Source organism: Podarcis filfolensis (assembly GCF_964270895.1).
Source record: "Podarcis filfolensis genome assembly, chromosome: Z".
NCBI classification, from domain to species: domain Eukaryota; kingdom Metazoa; phylum Chordata; class Lepidosauria; order Squamata; family Lacertidae; genus Podarcis; species Podarcis filfolensis.
This window is the reverse complement of record NC_139617.1, coordinates 18,022,537-18,042,092: the sequence shown is the minus strand read 5'-3', so window position 1 is coordinate 18,042,092 and position 19,556 is coordinate 18,022,537.

Sequence of the window (19,556 nt, the reverse complement as noted above, 5' to 3'; positions counted from 1 at the left end):
GGCTGGACCTGCTTCCTACCCCTGAGAACTGTCATCACCTTTAATTTAATTTTCTTCCTCCATCAACTATATTTTATCCATACGAAAAAACCACTCAATGCACAATCTAAATGAGCCATAATATAAATGCCAATATACTTGCCATAATATATAATATATAACACATACTGATTTCTTTATTGTAAATGACTTGGTTTGAATCAAGTGCTCCGTATATACATTAGAAATATTAAAAGCAATTTGACTCCACATAATAACTCCATTTACTTGGTAATATATATATATATATATTCCCCAGGCCTTTGGCTAAGTAAGCAATCTGTGGCCTTTATGAGTTTTGGGGAGGGTGTTATTGTTTTGTTTGTTACTGTGTTACGTATTTTTGTGCTTTTAAATTGTAAACCATGGTACAGAAATTAATAATCATACTAATAAAATAAATAAAATTATTTGGGAGGTGAAACTTCTACCGCCACCACCCAGCTCCCAAACGTACGTGTGAATGAGCCAACATCCCAGGTAATAAATGAGCATGGATAGAATGTCTGCACCAGTTTGTTGCTGGATCAAATACTTTTCAGTGGAGAGGCAGTTTACATCCTCAAGGGATGGTATGCCTGGGCTTGGGATGAATTGCCCCCCGGAGACTATAGGAAAGGTAGCAACTTGCTCTCTTTTGCTCCAGAAGAACTAATGGGTGGAAACAGCAGGGAAGTTGGATTTTGAGCTAAAGACTGGAGGGAGCTTCCTAGCTAAAGGAGCTGTGGAACAGGCTGCCTCAGGAGCTGGTGACTCTCTTTTGCTGGAGATACTTGTGCAGAGGCTGGGCAGCTGTCTGTCAGGGATGCTGCAGTTGCATCCTGTATTGCAGATCCTACATTGAGGAAAGGGTTGGACTAGATGAGGTGCCTTTCAAGTCTATGATTTGAGTCCATTCACCACAATTCCTCTTTGAGTGAGCATCATCATGGCATGCTCCCTTATTTCCCTTCTTCACTATTCATTTCCCCAAATGTCTCACAGGAGTGTTTAGCATCCCTTTATCACTATTCTCTCTGTATCTTTTGTTTTTGGAAGCCAGCCACTGAGTTTAGCCTCATTGCTTGTCACTCTTTGGTACGCACCGATCACACCACTTAGAAGATTGCATTGAACCAAGTGGTGGACACATATACACATCAGAAGGGAAGATGCTGTTGGGCTCCCAATTCCTATCAGCTCCCCCCCCCCCCACAGCATTCCCAGTGGTCAGGGATGGTGAGAGTTATAGTCCAGAGACATCTGAATTCCCTTATTGTCTTAAGTCCAAAAGTTCATCTAGCCCAGCACTCTGCCTCCAACAGTGGACAGCTAAGGGCTCAAAACAGGAATGTTGGCAAGCTGAGCGTGTAGGAGACATAAGAAGATCAAAGGTCCACCTAGTTTAGCATCCCGCTTCCACTGTAGCCAATCGGCTGCACTAAAAGAGCAAAATAACTCAGTATAGAGAAAAGTTATGAGGAAATGCAAAACAATTGTCACTTTAAAGGAGTTTGCTTTAAGTTGCTACACACGCCACAGTGAAAGAAAAGATAATGGGAGCTGCTTCTCCCCAAAATCATCCTTGCAAGGCCCATCCCCTTTAGTTGGAAGGAGATCTTATGTGCTCATCCTATCCTTGAATCTCTGGAGCATTTCTGCTTCTCCAGGCTTTTGCAATTTGTGTCTTGGCAGCTGTTAACTACATGACAATTAGGCCTTTTCTGAGAAATCCTCCCAGATTCAGTGCAGTCAAAGTGTGCAGCCGCTGAAGTAAAAGGCATTTTGAAATAGTTTTTTTAAAAAAAAAAAGGTTTGCTATCCTTCCCCCACCCCTCCACACTTGCAAACCCCTAAATTCTCTTTCACCATCACCAAACATGTAATACGTGCAATGCAACCACATGTTTTTGCAGCGTGGTTTAGAATGACCTTTCCGTAGGTGGTTTACCACTCATGTGAAGTTTCTCTTACGTTAAAACAGGACAGGGAGTTTTTTTTTCTGTTGAGGGCTGCATTCCCTTGGGAGTAATCTGTCAAGACCTGAATGCCAGCTGCGTGGGAGGCCAAAACCAGTGATGGACAGGGCTGAAGCCAGTGGTAGCCAGGGTCAGATCCGAAAATGAGTGAGGCACTCCTCTGTGCCCTCTTCCTCCCCCCCCCTTGCTTTCTCGGTCCAAAACCAATGATGGCGTAGGGACAGACCCAAAACTGAATGCAGCATGGCTTTGCTCACTCTCTCCCACCACTTTTTCTTTCTGTGTCACTCCATTTTCTCTCTCTGTGCCACCCCTTCTCTCTCTCTGCAGCACACCTCTCTCAGCTCAGTCTCTCAGCATGAGAGATGTGGCTTCAAGCCCCATGGTGGGCGAAAGATCACTGCATTGCAGGGGGGTTGGACTAGATGATTCTCATGGTCCCCTTCCAACTCTGCAATTCTGTGGTTCTAGGATTCTGCCATTCCTTTTCTTCTCTCTCTCTCTCTCTGCCACTCCCTTCCACCCCTGTTCCCTCTTCTTGCTACCTGCATGAACCTGGACAACTGAGCTATAATTTGCCCATGCCTGTATTGAAAAGAGGAAAAGAAGAAGAGCACTCCACCCAAAGAGGGTCTTCATGTTTTGTTTATATGAATGTACAGCCCAGCAGTGATAAAAGGGGCCGTGTACACATGCATATACCTGTTCCTTGGTGATATTTTCTGACACAGATCTTCAAGAGAACCACAGTATAGTACACATGCCAGTGCACATCCCAAGAAAATGAGCAAATCATAAGGTTGCTGGTGGAGTAACAGTTCTACTGGCCCCAGCCAAGCAGCTCCCCTTCCTACCCTCACTCCCCGAAATCTAGCCTTTGTTGAAAGATTCTTTATCTAAATGCTCTCAGAATTTGAGGGCAGACAGAAACAAAAGCATGTTGAATCGTCCCCTTCAGGCTTAGACTGAAGAGAGCAAGGGGGCCTCAAATGATCTCTCTTCTGAAATTTGCTACTCCCTGTCAAGCTTCCATCCAAACAGCTGTGGTCAAAGGGAATCTGGGCGGAGGTGGAATAGCTGCAAGCAGAGAGACCACCAGGCCTTCGCAGGGTGTTGCTGGGTCAGACTGAGGGAAAGCCAAGTGTGCACCCACCCACCCACTCACTCTCACTCTCTCATGTAGAGAAAGGTCAGGCCTCAACCTCACATCACTTAAGGGGTGAGTATGGGTGACTGTGTTAGGGTTGACATATTTTGAAGAGCAAAAAAGAGGACACATTTGCCGACTTCTACATTTAGCTATGACGACTCTCGTTTTACATACCCTTGAAAAAGAAGACGTGTTCTGGAAAAAGAAGACATACGGCAGCCCTCAGCTTCCTCCCCATTTCTTATTGCCCTAGTCTTGAACTCAGTTCTCTACACTTCTTCTTTGGCGATCACTTGTAGCCGAGTAAAATTGTCTTCCATAAACACAGTTTTAACAATGAGTCCGTAAGTGACTGTGGAGGGCAATTCTGGATCCACACGTCCTTCCACAGTGGGGACATTGGTTTCCGGGCAGGAGTTGATCACGGTGTGGATTTGCCAAGCGTGCCTTCCTCTTAGCACGTTTCTACCCTGTGTCCTGAGTTCGAGTGTCTTCAAAGCCCATGACACCTTTGGTAAAGGCTGTTCTCCAACTGGAGCCCTCACAGGCAAGTGTTTCCCAGTTGTCAGTGTTTATACTACATTTTTTTAGATTTGCCTTGAGACAGTCTTTAAACCTCTTTGTTTACCACCAGCATTACGCTACACTTACACATCAGATTGCAATTTTTTTATTAAAAAAAGCAGTCCTCAATAAAACTTATCAGCAATTTAGTGTGAACTCCTGATTATCTATCATCTATCTATCTATCTATCTATCTATCTATATCTATCATCTATTATCGCTATGTTAAGGCCACTGTCATGCTGCTGTTTGCATGGCCACCAACAGGTGGCTACACCAGTTCCACTGTGAGGAACAGTGGGCAACTAAGCTGTTCAGCATTATAGGCGCCTGCAGCAAGGTTTAACAGAGGAGGAAGGTACTTATCACCCACAAACAAAGCACAGGTAACCCAAGAACAAACCTTGATTGCAGCTCATAGTTTGTCGCAGCTTAGCCCTGGGAAATGGAGATTCACCCATCCCTAGCGAGAACTGTACGTACTGCTACCACCTTCATCCATAGGTAGCCAGCAGCCAAAAGACATTCGTTTTTGCTTCCACCGAGGATTGCATCAAACTAATCATCTTGCCAACAAGGGGAGTTGTGAGGAGATAGAGCAGGGGGCTCTTTTGCACTAGTCCTCAGATCTCCTGCCCTTTTACCTTTTTCAAAACACTGCTTACAGGGGAGTGGAAAAGAAAGAAGCTTGATGAACTGTAGCCATCCAGATTCTATAGCAGCCTCTCTCTCCCTGAAATTGCCACTACAGCAGCATTTGAGGGACCATCTTACCCTGAGAGGGTGGGGAGGGGGAGAACAAGCAGAAGCAGTGGCGTCGCAACGGGGGGTGGGGCGGTGCACCCCGGGTGCCATGTCTGGGGGGGTGACAAGATGGCACCCTGCGGGGGCTTGCGGCTGCGCGAGCAGCCATCGTGTAGCCGCATGTGGAGGATCCTGCGTTCGTGGCTGCAGCCACGAGCAGAGGATCCCAGTGCCAGCAGCAAACCGCTATGTACAGCGCATGTGCAGCTTTGCATGTATGCGCCGCACGTAACGATGTTGCACATGCGCTGTACATAGTGGTTTGCTGCCAGTACTGCTTGAGCGCCAGACGGACGGCAGTGGGATCCCTCCGTCGCCACTACGGCCGTGAACGGAGGATGCTCCGTTTGCGGCTGCAGCTGTGAGCAGAGGACCCCGGCACTGTCCGTACGGCGCTGGAGCGCTGGCAAACCGCTATGTACAGCGCATGTACGTACGCTGTACATAGCGACACTGCACATGCGCCGTACATAACGGTTTGCCGCCCCAGGTGTCACGACGCCTTCGTTCGCCCCTGAGCAGAAGTGCTGTCTTTTCCATTCTCTTACAGCTTTCTTTTTAAAAATAAAATTAAAATGATGCTTATTGTTGTAAAGACCTTATGTGAACCACTTTCTGAGGTCTGCCTCAAAAGTGATGTATAAATACATAAAATAATGGTTGGTTTCCTTGCTTTCCATCCTACCAACTCCAATGGCCACCAGCCACAACTGCATACAGCTGGAGGTTTCTGAAACTGTAATTTTTTGGGGTTCACCACCTTCTCAGTTTCTAGAAGATCTGCCTCTGGGGGATCGCTTTGTCTCTACTGAATGTATATGCACGATCATAAGCAACATTAAAGCAGTAGCGTTTGGCAAGCCAGCTCAGACACTGCAGCTGCTGAGCTCATTTGAACTGTTGATAACCTATTGTAAGATAATTATTTTTCTAGCGCTGTATTATCTAAGCAAAAAGGACACATGCTGTCCTGGCTTTTAAATCGGTGGAAGCAAGGCTATTGCGCAGTAAACAATTGCAGCGTAATGGAAGTGTGGTGGACATTTCAGCATTTTTTAAAGCTTCCATGATCTTCCCCACTACTAAATACTCACCCTTGCAAAAAAAGCCCTACTCAAGTCTACTCAGAAGCAAGTTATACTAATTCCAATGGCTCTTACTCCCATATAAACAAGGTTAGGATTACCACCTTGGTAGCTCAGATATGGGGATAGTGATTCTGATCTGCGTTACACGATTGTTTCAAAGATCGCAGCAAGAGGGTATCTGTAAAATGCTTGGCCCACTTGAAAAGCTCACTCCTTTGGGAGGAAGGGCGGGATATAAATTGAATAATGATGATGATGTTAAATATTTATATAGCGATTACATTTCCTGGATGTGTAATGCTTACATGAGCTAGAATGAACATACGGTTCAAAATGGGGACACTTTCTATCCTGCACGAATAGATGGATGCATGGAAAACCCTAAGATAAGCTCTTAGGGTGATGTGTGAGAAGAGTAATACTTGAAATCTGTACAGTGCTTTCAAGTGTTTAAGGCTTTTCTAAGATGTAAACCTCACCACAACCTTGTTGTAAAGTAGGAATAGGTAAAACCTTCCAGATTTTCCTGGACTCCAAACCCCATCAGCCCCAGCTAGCACAGGACGATGTGAACTGGAGTCCAATAGCATCAGGAGTGCCATAGGTTTCTTACCTCTGTTGTAAGGTTAATTCGCTATTATTGCCCCCACATTTGCAGAATGAGGCTAAGAGAGGCCTTAGGCCACCAGGTGAGTTTATGGCAAAGGAGAGATGCCTATCAAGGACTTCCTGGTTCTCAGCTCCATCTCTTAATGCTACACCACAGCAAATATTCTACGCCAGAACCACCTCCAGCTTTGTTAGCCAACAGTCACAATCTTTTAAAGAGCTGCAACCCAACCAACGAAACATTTTCAGCCTTACGAGTTTGGGCCAATCAGCTGATTAATCTGCCAATTAGATTTGTGCACATCTACATGTTGGTAGAAACCATAATGCCAAAGCAGTAAAGATACTTCCTTTGTTCTTAGATAATACATTAACATGTTGCAGCAAGCATCACCTTAGAAGAGTATTTCCCTCCTGGGTACGGAAGAACAGAGAATGCCTCTTTTATTATGGGGCTTGTGGTATGAACTTTATAACTCCTTGTTTTTAAAATGGAGTAATAATACGTTGGGTGCCCGTGTCCCTCATTTTTTTCCCCTTGTCCAATTAATCGAGAACAAATTTAGTCAACTAAAGGTATTTTAAAATCAGTTAATCTAACATTTATTTTTTAAATTTTGTAGTCCTAATTATAATGTCAAAATGTCAGATTGACAGGTGTTCTATCCTGTTCTACACTCAAGGTAGGAATTCCTTGTGGGCTGGCAATCTTTGGGCTTTTCCAGGCAAATGTGCATTATGGGATGGGCGTTCCTCATGACTGCATTCCCCCCCCCCCTCACACAATGAGTTGTATTCAACAGAGTAGAGCCACTGAAATCAATGTGCCTAAGTTGTCATGTGCATTAACTCCGGGTCCACTCTAGGTTTATTGTCTGATGCCACGCAATACCCTTCCAGGGGGATCTGATGCTAAGAAAATCCAATGACCCATTTGTGATATCTGAACAACTCTGCAAAAGAAACGGGAAACCTATTGCCCTTCAGATGTTGCTGGACTCCAAGTCCCATCAGCCCCAGCCAGTCTGGGATGATGTGAGTTATAATCCAGCAACATCTGGAGGAGCACAGATTTCCTACCCTTGGTTTATATGAAACCCCTATCTGGAGATCTCTTTTTCCTCTGAATTCCCTTTAGTTCAGGACATAGGAACATAGGAAACTGCCTTATACCAAGTCAGACCAATGACCAATCTTGCTCGACATTATCTACACTGACTGGCAGTGGCTCTTCTGGGTACAGTTTTCTCCCAGCCCTACCTAGAGATGCTATGGATTGAAGCTGGGAACTTTTGCATGCAAAGGAGATGCTCAACCACTGAGCCCTTTCCCAACAGCTATCTCCAAGGCTTGAGTCACTTGTGTCTTGATTGAAAGCCCTTATTGACATCTATCTTGGATTTTATTTTTCGCTGATGTTTAAAGTTTGCAAGGGCATTGTTTTTGTGCTCCAGACACCTGACAGAAACATAAAGAGGAAAAACGTTAGAGCAGTGGAAGCATTTTTGCAGCCTTAGCTGGCATGGGTTGCCAAGTTCCTCCTGCGACAGAAACATCTGCATCGCAAGCAGAGCCAACACAACAAAAGATGTAGGGCAGGGGATGGAGAGATTAAAGGGAGGGAGGGAGGGAGAGACATTGAAGTGCCTCAAGGTGTCTCTGCAAATGGCCTGGAGTCTGGGGGATAAACAGGAACCAGCCAAGGAAGTGCTCTTAAGAGGAAGGATGCCGTGACAGAGTTGGTCTCAAGACAGCTCATGCTCTTGGAATGTCAGTATTGACCTGGATGGAAAGTGGGGGAAGGGATGGGGGGAGCATTTCCCCAAGCGCATCTGCCACAAAGCCGCTTCTGCCCATTGCAATTTTGGTGGCTCATGAACCACTCACTCTGTGTCTTAATCATCAAGAATGTCTCTGGTATCTTTAAAACATCACTACTCCTGACCATAGGAAGCTGCCTTATATTGAGTCAGACCATTGCTCCATCCAGCTCAGCAGTGTCCACAATGATTGGCAGTGGCTCTCCAGGATTTCAGACAGTGGGAGTCTCTCCCAGTCCAACTTGGAGATACTTGGAAATAAACCTGGGACTTTCTGCAGGCAAAGCACAAGCTCCACCACTGAGCCTTCCCCTAAATGTACCCATGGCTAAGTTTCTCCAGCAATTATTTTTTCTTTGTTCTTGGGAACAGGGCCCCTTTGAGAAGTGCCAACACTTGCTCACTATTCCACTTTGATTCCAATGGAAGATAAGGCTTGCAGTGGGAGCTAATTCAGGCAATGACATATGCATGTTTTGTTTGTTTATACACCACTTTTTGACCCGAAGGCTCCCAAAGTAGCAAACAGCATGTTAAAACAACAAAATATGGCGTAGATCACAATACAAAATCCCTAAGTCAACCAGCAAGCGACACATTTAGCAGCTAGTTTCACAAAGTCTGTTGCATTTTGCCACGTACTCCATAGACACAGTCATGGTCCAACAACCTATCCCAGGGGAGCCACCAAAGCACTACCACTTAGCTAAGTCCTTTCCCCTCATTTGGGGTTCATGTCCTAGAGAGCACTTCATCCAGAAGTGGTGCGGCAACTGGCTGGGGTAATTTTTTATTATTTAATCAAAGGAAACCCTGTCCAGCTCCCTGTAGGCCTCTATGGGGGTTGGTTTCACAGCACTTGCTGCAAGGAAGGAGCCAAGGCTCAGTGGCAGAGCACATGATTTGCATGCAGAAAACCCCAAATTCAATCCCTGGCATCTCCAGTTAAAGAAGGAACAGGTAGCAGATGCTGGTGAAGATCCCCTAGACCCCTGATTGTCAAGAAGTCAGACCTGGAATTATGGTCCATGCCTACATGGTACTAGTAAGTCTTCTCTACATCAGTGATGTCTGTTTTTCAGAAGGGTGATGGTTAGATTCACCTGTGCTATCCTGGAAGGCAAAGTACTTGGTGCCAATGTGTCAAAATAAAGTGGGGAGGGGGAGCGGTAAGAGAAATGGCTCTGGGGTTTTTTGGCTACAACTTCCATCAGCCCCAGCTAACACAGCTTGGACTACTGCAATGTGCTCTACATGGGGCTACCTTTGAAGGTAACCTGGAAACTACAATGAATGCAGAATGCGGCAGCCAGACTGTTGACTGAGAGTGGCCGCCGGGACCATATAACACCGGTCCTGAAAGACCTACATTGGCTCCCAGTACGTTTCCGAGCACAATTCAAAGTGTTGGTGCTGACCTTTAAAGCCCTAAACAGCCTCGGCCCAGTATACCTGAAGGAGCATCTCCATCCCCATCGTTCAGCTGAGGTCCAGCACCGAGGGCTTTCTGGCGGTTCCCTCCCTGCAAGAAGTGAAGTTACAGGGAACCAGGCAGAGGGCCTTCTCAGTAGTGTCACCCGCCCTGTGGAACGCCCTCTCATCAGATGTGAAGGAAATAAACAACTATCTGACTTTTAGAAGACATCTGAAGGCAGCCCTGTTCAGGGAAGTTTTTAATGTTTGATCTTTTATCGTGTTTTTAGTATTCTGTTGGGAGTCGCCCAGAGTGGCTGGGGAAACTCAGCCAGATGGGTGGGGTATAAATAATAAAATTATTATTATTATTATTACTATTACTATTATTATTATTATTATAGCTGTAGTCAAAATACCTGGCAAGCACCAGGTTGGCAAAGGCTGTTTTGTCATCTCTGTGATTTAGGGTGACCGTTCTCACCCACGTTGCTAAGTGCCAAATTTAATCTGCAGTAACTGTGTGGATGTGTTTTTTAAAAAACTAACAAACAAGTGCAACAGCACAATCTGGATTGGGACCTGGCAGGGGAGGGGAGATTTACCCCTTTGCCCCCACCAAGGTCCAGATCTGGATCAGGGAGCCTCATGCTTGCTGTTGGATATGTGTGTAACTCCATGCTGAGGCTTATAAGACCAAACCAGAATGCATAAAAATCAGACTGATCCTGAAACATCACTTATCAGCCCACATTTCCACAAGGCTATAATGCTGACAAAACTCCACTTTCTCTGTGTGCCAAGTGAATGATGGAATCATTTATTTGTGTTAAGGCAGCTGTCAGCAGTGCAACCACAGTTGTGTGACAGCTTTATCTACACTTATATTTTTCTGTGCTCTTTGTAGGCACAGGTCTGCACTTAAAAGCTCTGTGTCCAAGAGGGTGTCGTTCCCTGCTCCCTGCTCCCCTCTCGCTCAGAGTTTTTCCCATGAAAACCCACTCTTTAGTGTTAAATCAAGGCAAATACCAGTTTAGGTTTCCTGCGAATTGCAGTTTGCTCTGATTCAGCTTGAAAGAGTGGGGGGGGGGTTGCAAGGAAAGCTCTGGAGCAAAAAGGGGGGGGCACTCAGACATGAAACCTTAAAGTGTGGGCTACAGGGGAAAGGTAAGTATGGATAAGCCCTGAATAAGCACTCAATCAAAACATGTCAACAGTTTAGTCACCAGAAACAGCTGAGCAGGAAAAAAAGTGTGTCCTTTTTTTCTTGTTCTGTATTGTATGCAAAGGAGCAGGAGCCAAGATGACAACTATCTGTGCCAAGAGACATTTTCAAAGACCATGTGTGTGGCAGGGTTCTATAGAAGCACAAGAAACACAAAATGAGGAACACAGAATCCTGCTCCCAGAAAATCTTTCTTTTTTTAAAAAAAAAAGGAACAAAGTCTCTAGCACAGGGGTCAGCAAACCTTTTCAGCAGGGGGCCAGTCCACTGTCCCTCAGACCTTGTGGGGGGCCGGACTATATTTTGAAAAAAATAAATGAACAAATTCCTATGCCCCACAAATAACCCAGAGATGCATTTTCAATAAAAGCACACATTCTACTCGTGTAAAAACACCAGGCAGGACCCACAAATAACCCAGAGATGCATTTTAAATAAAAGGACACATTCTACTCATGTAAAAACATGCTGATTCCTAGACTGTCCACCGGCTGGATTGAGAAGGCGATTGGGCCACATCCAGCGACTGGGCCTTAGTTTGCCTACCCATGCACTTAAGGTTAAGAAGAACTACTTGAAAGAATGTGGACAGCGCATGCTAAAATATCAAAAACCAGAAGAGTAGCTGAAGGTTTGCAGTGGTTGGTTTCATGGGGGTTTCAATGCCTTGCATAGTTCATTGCCCCTCCCCTTGATTTGCATAATTAGAACAATTTATTGCAAAAAGGTAAGTATTGTGGAATACATTAAGTTAATTTTAAAGTACGCAGAATTTTGCTGGATGTTTTAAATCTGCACAGGCTGCAGCATCTGGTTTGATCAGTGCCAAATTTTGATGGTCACGGAGCAGAAATTCAATATTATACAGCATGGTGTATAGGCAGCCTTGGCCACCCCTTCCTTTTCAGTTATCCTAGGACTGGAAAGTACTTTGGATGTCATTTGATCCAACCCCTTGCTTCAATGCCGAATATGTGATACAGGATGCAAGGAGAGCATCCTTGACAGACAGTCTCCTAGCCCCCCTGCTTAAATACCCCCAATGAAGAAGAGCTCACCACTTCACAAAGAAGTTTATTCCAACTGGTGGGCAGGAGGCTCCTTACCTATGACTCTGTGGTAACAGAACCGGGGAGAGATGCCCAAGGTTGTCGGTACACTGTCCTATATGCTGCATTTTTCGCTCTATAAGACACACTTTCCCCCTCCTAAAAAGTAAGGGGAAATGTGTGTGCGTCTTATGGAGCAAATGCAGGTGGGAGGCTCTGCTCAGCACTCCCTTTAAAGAGCCGTGTGGAGCGTGTTTGTGTGGCACTTGCAGGCTTTTCCCCAAGGAGGGAGAAGGGCAACCCATGACGGGCTGCTCTTCTCCCTCCTCGGGGAAAAGCCCCTAAGAGCTGCGCACACGCTCCACAGCTCTTGGGGGAGCCTTCCTCCCGCTGCCTGGTGATTCCTGGCTTATGGGATAGCTGCACACAGCCTCTCCCGGGCAGCGGGATGAAGGCTCCCCCTGCCCAAAAGAGGCTGCGCACGGCTATCCCGTAAGCCAGGACAGCAAGAGGCTATTCCAGAAGCCAGATCCCTCTTGCTGTTCTGGCTTCTGGGATTCAGAATATTTTTTTTCTTGCTTTCCTCCTCCAAAAACTAGGTGTGTCTTGTGGTCTGGTGCGTCTTATAGAGCAAAAAATACGGTATGTTCTGCCCCCGAGGCCGTCCAGATTCAGAGGATGCAGAATGTCCCTGCAGAAAATCTCTATCTTCTGCCCACAATGTCTGTGCCACCCATCCATTCCCTTCAGTCACTTCACAGACTCACTTTGTGCACCAGTCTCAAGCTCCTGGGGCAGAGTCACATGACTGGGACCCCCCAACACCACGCCATAGCCACTTAAAAGCTTTCTGTGCCGCGACGATAATCACATAAGGAGCCAGTCTTCAGTAGCCTTCAATTACAGTGGTCAAACTCACTGTTATCACTGCCACCCCACAGGCGCTAGGAAATCTAGGAGACTGGAGACCACCAAACCAGCCAAGCCTTTCCCAAAATTGCTCACTGCATCTCTTGGATTTGTGTTGATTGTTGTCCATCAGCTAAAAGGGTTTTGCAGAAGCTCCTGCCAGGGTGCCAGCTGACCATCTGGCTCTGCTGATGGGCAGTGGGGGGGTGGTTGGGGGGTTGGGAATGCTGAATCAAGAGGCTACATCCTTTCCCACTTCTGTTAGTGAATTTCCCTTGCTGGGATGAGAAATCCTGGTGATTCTCCAATATGTGTGTTGCTGTTTGGCTTTTTCTCATTCTGATGCTTAAAAGTTATTTTTTAATGGGGTGGGAAGAGAACGTCGCACTTGTGTGCCACACACACACACACACACACACACACACACACACACACACCATAGGGAAGTGCAACACTTGCACAAGCACAAAGGTCCACACCTGCCCTGGCTGCACAGGCTGCAACCTTATGGACACTTACCAGGGGATAAGCCCCTTTTGAACACAGTGGAGTTTACAGCTGAGAAAAAATGCACAGGGTTGCACTGTTAGTTTAGGAATGCAGAGCAAGGCGGTATGTCTGTCCTCCATTAACTGTGAACCCCCAAATCTGGTATCTCCCCCCCAAAAAAAATATACAGTGGTACCTCAGGTTAAGAACTTAATTTGTTCCGGAGGTCCGTTCTTAACCTGAAACTGTTCTTAACCTGAAGCACCACTTTAGCTAATGGAGCTTCCCGCTGCTGCTGCGCCGCCGTCGCGCAATTTCTGTTCTCATCCTGAAGCTAAGTTCTTAACCCGAGGTACTATTTCTGGGTTAGCAGAGTCTGTAACCTGAAGCATATGTAACCCTGAAGCGTATGTAACTTGAGGTACCACTGTATGCCAAAGTTGTGTGTTGATAGTATTATTAAAAATGTGTTTTTTAAGCTTAGGGGCTTATCTCTGCTTCACTACTGCTGCTTAAACATGGGTAGGGAAATTGGCAGGGCTCAGGGGGTGGGGAGGCTTATCTCTTAATTCTCTAACAAGTATATCATCTTTCATATAGTTTTGGAGGGGGAATCTAATTGGAGAGTTCATAGTTACTGAGGCAACAGAGATGAGCTGTTGGGCAGAGAAACCTTTTTAATAGTAGAGCTCTCTATATACAAGGGAATATGGCAAACGCTGTTCCTTTTCTTCATAGCCTGAGGACAAAGTATGAAAAAGGAACAATCATGGCTTATGGTGGTGCAAAGAGCCCAGAAGGGAAATGCTTTAAAAAGGAAACTAATGTGGGACTAAACTACCAGTGCTCACTTCCAGATGAATTGTTTATTCAGCATTTATCCTGATTTGTTTGCATAAGTTTTGTGTTTAGACAAAGTTGGCTATTTATTGAGCACTCATTGTTATTTGTGGTTAGGTTAAGCCACAATGCATCAAACCATTGTTTTCCTAGGACATTTCTCTATCACTTTCCTTGTCATGAAAAGTCTGCCTTTGGGGGGTGGGGGAAGGGGGTCTGTTGCACAAGAGCACACTTGCTGCACAAATCCACTTTAATTGTGCAACCTAAATCTGCCGGTATGTGATTAAATTGCATTCAAAAATAGTGACAGTCTGGAATTACCCAGTATGTGCAAAATAAATGTTGAGTTTACATGAAAAGAAACAGATTGGATGAAAACCACATCTCTAGCAAGTAATACCATCCCTGCCTTCCACACTATCAATCAACCCATAGGTATATCTATACTATAGAGCTAACCTAGATGCATAATTTTATATGCTCAGACAATATACCACTTTGATTTCTCTCCCTTCTGCCCTCACCCACCTGACAGTCCCACTTCCAACACTGCCAGATGTTTGCATGTGTGCATAACATTTGGGTAGTGCATATGTACATAAAATTCAATGCACGTAAGCCTGAATGGTGCAAGGAATAGCCCTGACAAAATCCAGGACTCAGCCATGCAATTGGAGCCTATGGATGGTAGGTTTTAAATGCATATGCCCCTATTCAAATACTATGTCAATGTATGGACACATAGTGGTATTGGAGTCATCACAAGAGAATCAACTCTACAATTCTGTGATTCTATTATCTCTATCACACATGGGAAAAGTATGTGATGAACTCAGCAATGGAGACAAACCTGTATGTTAGGCTTTGGTCACCTCCCTTTGGCACCTTCCATAAAATATTTGAGGGGGCTGCCCCCCCCAGTTGATGGACATTGCCATTCAAATTGTGTGTTCATGCCACATCTTGTGATTATGTGGGGCAGAGCTTACCTGCCCTCCTTATTCAAGTTGTCAGCCCTGCTCCAATCGCTCCAGGACAAAATCTAAGTGGAATGGATCCTAGTGACATCTAAACCAGAATCAGTATACAGCATCAGCAAGGTGATGATCCAAGGAATATGGGGACCAAAAGCAAATCTTGCAAGGTTAGAGCTCCAGGAAGAAATAGACAGAGCTTTGTCTGAAGCTTCAGAGGAGGCTTCAGACATGACCGAAGGCAACATGAAGGCCCCAAAAGGTGGGAAAGTAGCTACCATAATGGAAGAGATTCGGTTGGGTACATTAAGAAGGGAGAGAGGGTTGTGCTCCTTGTGGGTCTCCCACAGGCATCTGACCACTGTGAAAAAACAATGCTAGACTACATGGGTCATTGGTCTGATCCAACAAGGCTCTCTCATTCTATGGGAAGCCATTCATAAATGGAATCCAATAATGTTCTCATATTAAAACAAGGCTGCAATCTTAGGCATGTTTACATGACAAGTTAGCTCCATAAAAATCACCAGGACTCACTTCAGATAAAATATGCTTAGTATGAGAGTGTTAAGGTGAAATATATGGCTATTTCTCTTTCAGAGAGATAACATGTGAAACAAATTTCCCTTCTCCCTTCAGGGCAGCGGGTGAGAGGAAAGTGAGCAGGGCAACAGACATCTTTCTCCAAGTAGGCTACATTTCAACCATACAAAAGCCAGAGGATTGTGTATGAACAGCTCACTTCATCCTCCATCCAGGCATTATCTCAATTCTAAGGACATGTTTCAATGTGAACGGGTGTGGCCTGGCATAGGGAGAGGCCTGGAAAGGGCCCCATTGACCAGTTTGAGAGGCCTGATTTGGCCCCTGTGTTTGTGGTTCCCCGTTCCTCTCTTACATGAAAAGGAAGCCTGAGAGGAGACCATCTGGTTCTCCGGAATGCCAAGCCATTGCTACAGTCCCTGGCAGCTTCTCACTCCAGATTCTCCTGAAGCACCTTTCTCTCCCCCCCCCCCCGTCATAATCCACAATCATCTAATTTTCCAACATTCTGGGGAACTCTTCCTTCCACCAGAACCCCCGCCCCAGTATCCGCATTCCTGCGTTCCTTGGCCCCCACCCCAGGCCACCTCACTGCCATGCATCCTGTTTCCTAGAGACATAGCAAGGGCCTGAGTCACGCCACCGATGGCTTCTGCAGGTGACGGAAGGCTAACAATAGCCAACAAAGGGAGGATGTCTTCCTTGCGCACGCTCCCGGGCCAACCTGGAAAGCATCCTGCCACAGTCCTTCGAGGAAACTCCGAACGGAGGACAGCAGCACAGATGAGCTTGGCACCTCAAATGAACGTGCCTTTTCCAAGGAAATTCTATTTCCTGTTTGCAAAAGAATGTTTTGTTTGGGGGTGGAAGGGATGATGGGGCTGAGGGAACTGCCCTCCGAAGCAGGTGCTTGGCAGGGGCACAATCTCCACACCTTGCAACTAGGGATGGAGCAGAAATTTACTTTGGCTTGCATTTAAAGGCAAACCTACCTGATTGCCAAACCAATGCATCCATTTGTTAGAAATTTGCCCTTCTCTTAATTTTGCAGTGCATTTCTCCTAGCAAAGAAGGCATAGAAAAATGCATATATGCAGGGAAACTGTGCATAAAGATGCATATGTATCTGAAAGCAGCGTACAAGAATGCATCATAATGTGGAAAACTTGTTTGCAAAAATATTTTCATTGGTCAAAAACCACACACAGAAATGTGTTCATTAGGAGAAATTTGTACTAAAATACTGAAAATCGTGTTACAAAACCCGGGTGTCTGCTGAGTGGTGGCAAAAGCCCATGGACTCCTAGGTACGTACACTGGGTCTATGTCCCTTTGGAGAATGGAAGTCATGGCGGAGACTGTCGTGCTTTAAGAAATAGGGTTTAGTCACCTATTTACACCTCCAGTCTGCATGGAGGGAGTCCAGCTCTTACAGCATAGGCATTTCAAGAGACAGCAAGACAGGCAGCCTCCAGTCTGCCTCTGCCAAAGATGGACCCCAGACCTTGTCATGTTGATGGCCCTCTATTGTTCTATTGATAGCCATAGCTCAGCCAAGTTGGTTTGCATAAGCCAGCCCAGGAATTCCTCTGCAGCTTGTATTTCTCCCTTCCCACCCAAAATAATCACAATCCTAGAATTTATTGATTTCTAGGGTTTACCCTAAATCTATAACAATACTAACAAGGCTTTTAAAAGATAATGAATTAATTTAACTTGCATCAGACAACTGAATTTAAGATAGGGAAAATGGTAAACTGAGAGAACCAAAACACCCTGACTTGCAGCTCATGCTGGCAAATGCCCCTCATCCCCAAAGGGATACCATCACCCATTAAGGTCTTCAGAAAATGTGCTCAGCACACAAGCTCCTTTATTTCTGTAAAAATCATTATTATCAGACTTGACATGTTGGGTCAGGCAATTGGTACTTCTAGTTCCAGGGTTCAGTTGCCAGCAGCCCCAGGAAAATTCATAAACAGGACAAGACAGCAACATTCACCCACTAATAGTAAGGGAAATCAGCAGAAAGGCTCTCTCAGCACATTTGCTCCAAGCCTCAAGAGGCACTTAAGAAAATGTTGTGGCTCTAGACAGGGGGCTTCCAGAACTCCCATTCCCATCCAGCAGAGGGGCTTTGTATCAGCTCCTCCTTTCAAGAGGTGGGATGGGGGATATCCCCCCCCCCAGAGTGGGTTGAGGGACATCACCACCACCACTCCAGTGACAAAGCTGGATGGCAGAAGGCCTCCCTTCTCACTGGCTTAGCATGAGGGGAGGTGTTCCACATAGCTTTGCCCTTGGTCTCCTCCTGCCCCTGGAGGCCAGGAAGACCAGCGGCAAAGCTAGGCAGTGGAACAGAGGTGATGCCTCTTGGGGGGTGCCCCCTGGGGTGGCTGTCCCACCCCACCTCATGTGTGGGCCGGCTCTGTCTCTAGATACCCAGAGACATTTGGTGGTATCCACCCACATTTTACTCGGAGTGGACCCTAACTTAGGTTCTACTCTGAATAGACTCAGAGTAGAACCTAAGTTAGGCCCATTCATTTCAGTGGGTCTGCTCTTGAGTAAAGCTTAGCTGAATACTACTGTTATTATCCGTTATTACAACTCCTTTGCCGTAAGGTCCAAGGGCAGGCTGCAGCAACATAAAAAATTCAATATTAAAATCAATTAAAACAAATGACTGTGCAGCCAGGTGAAATTGGATGGATCCTAAGAATTATATAACTCAGGTGTCAAAGGCCAAGGTAAAGAAGTGTATCTTCAGAACATAGGGAAAGCTACACCATGACAGTGCAAGACACACTTCTGTGGGGACGGAATTCTGCAGCTCAGTGTCAAGTATCAATTAAATATCAACATGATGGACAGCGGTAGATGGTGCCCATTGGGACTGGAAGGGCAGAAGGCGTGGAGACCAACAGGAGACGAAGCCAGGCCCAATGACAGGCAGAGCCCCCAACCAATTGGATTTCAGCAAGAAGCCAGACAAGTGGAGGCTGGCTGAGGACAGTCTGAAGTTGGTGGTGGTAACAACAACAACAACAACAACAACAACAACAACAACAACAACAACAACAACATGTTATTTATACCCTGGTAGTGTCCCAGTTGTCTTAATGGAGCAGCATCCACTAATTACACTTTAATTAACTGTTTCCAGAGGGGTGGTCATGTTAGTCTTTTTCAGCAAAAACAACCAAGAGTCTCATGGCATCTTAAAGATTAACATGTTCATTATGACATAAGTTTCTGTGGGCTGCAGCCTCTCAGAGGCATGATATTTCACAGACTAAAACCTGGTACATATCTGTAACTCAGGGAAACATTTCGTGCATCTGAAGAAGTAGACTAGGTCCCGCCCGCCCCCGGAAAAAAGCAGGTTGGCCCCCACGGCCCTTCACTTCATCAAATCTGGCCCTTTTTGAAAAAAGTTTGGACACCACTATGCTCTTTAGCCCTGAGCTGTGAGCCTTAGAAGCTACCCACCACGTCCAAAGTTGCCTAAGGGGAATCACCAAGCCATTTTCCTGTTTTCCCTTCTCAACCTTAGTGTGAGATGACCAAATTAATTGAACCAATTATTCTGTTTAACAAACTACTATCCACAAAAAAACAGTGTGAAGTAGGCAAGAACCTACCCGACCCTGCTTTCCCTTCCCAAACCATGACAAACTGGTGAAAATAACTGCACCAAAGTGACCACCAATAGCAGTGGCTATATCTTCCTGCAAGTTACTCATATTTGAAGAGAATGAAGCTCTTCAGCAAGGAAGATACAAGAATGTCTCACATGTCCTCAGCAATAGCAGCCTATCCATATGTCCTGGAAAACTGCCTCCATATTTTGCTTTCTAACTTTCTTTACTGATGTCAGATTTAGCTTCCATTTTTGTTTTTAAAGGTAAACCAGAATCTGGGACTCCTGCTGGGGGTTGGGGGAGAGGGAAGCAGACATCATTCCAAGTTTTACCCCCAAATTAACTTAACTCACCTTTAGTTCACCCTATATGCAGGTTAGAGAGCTTAAAAAGTTCTTTCCACAGCGGGTGTTCCCACCATGGAAAACATTTCTA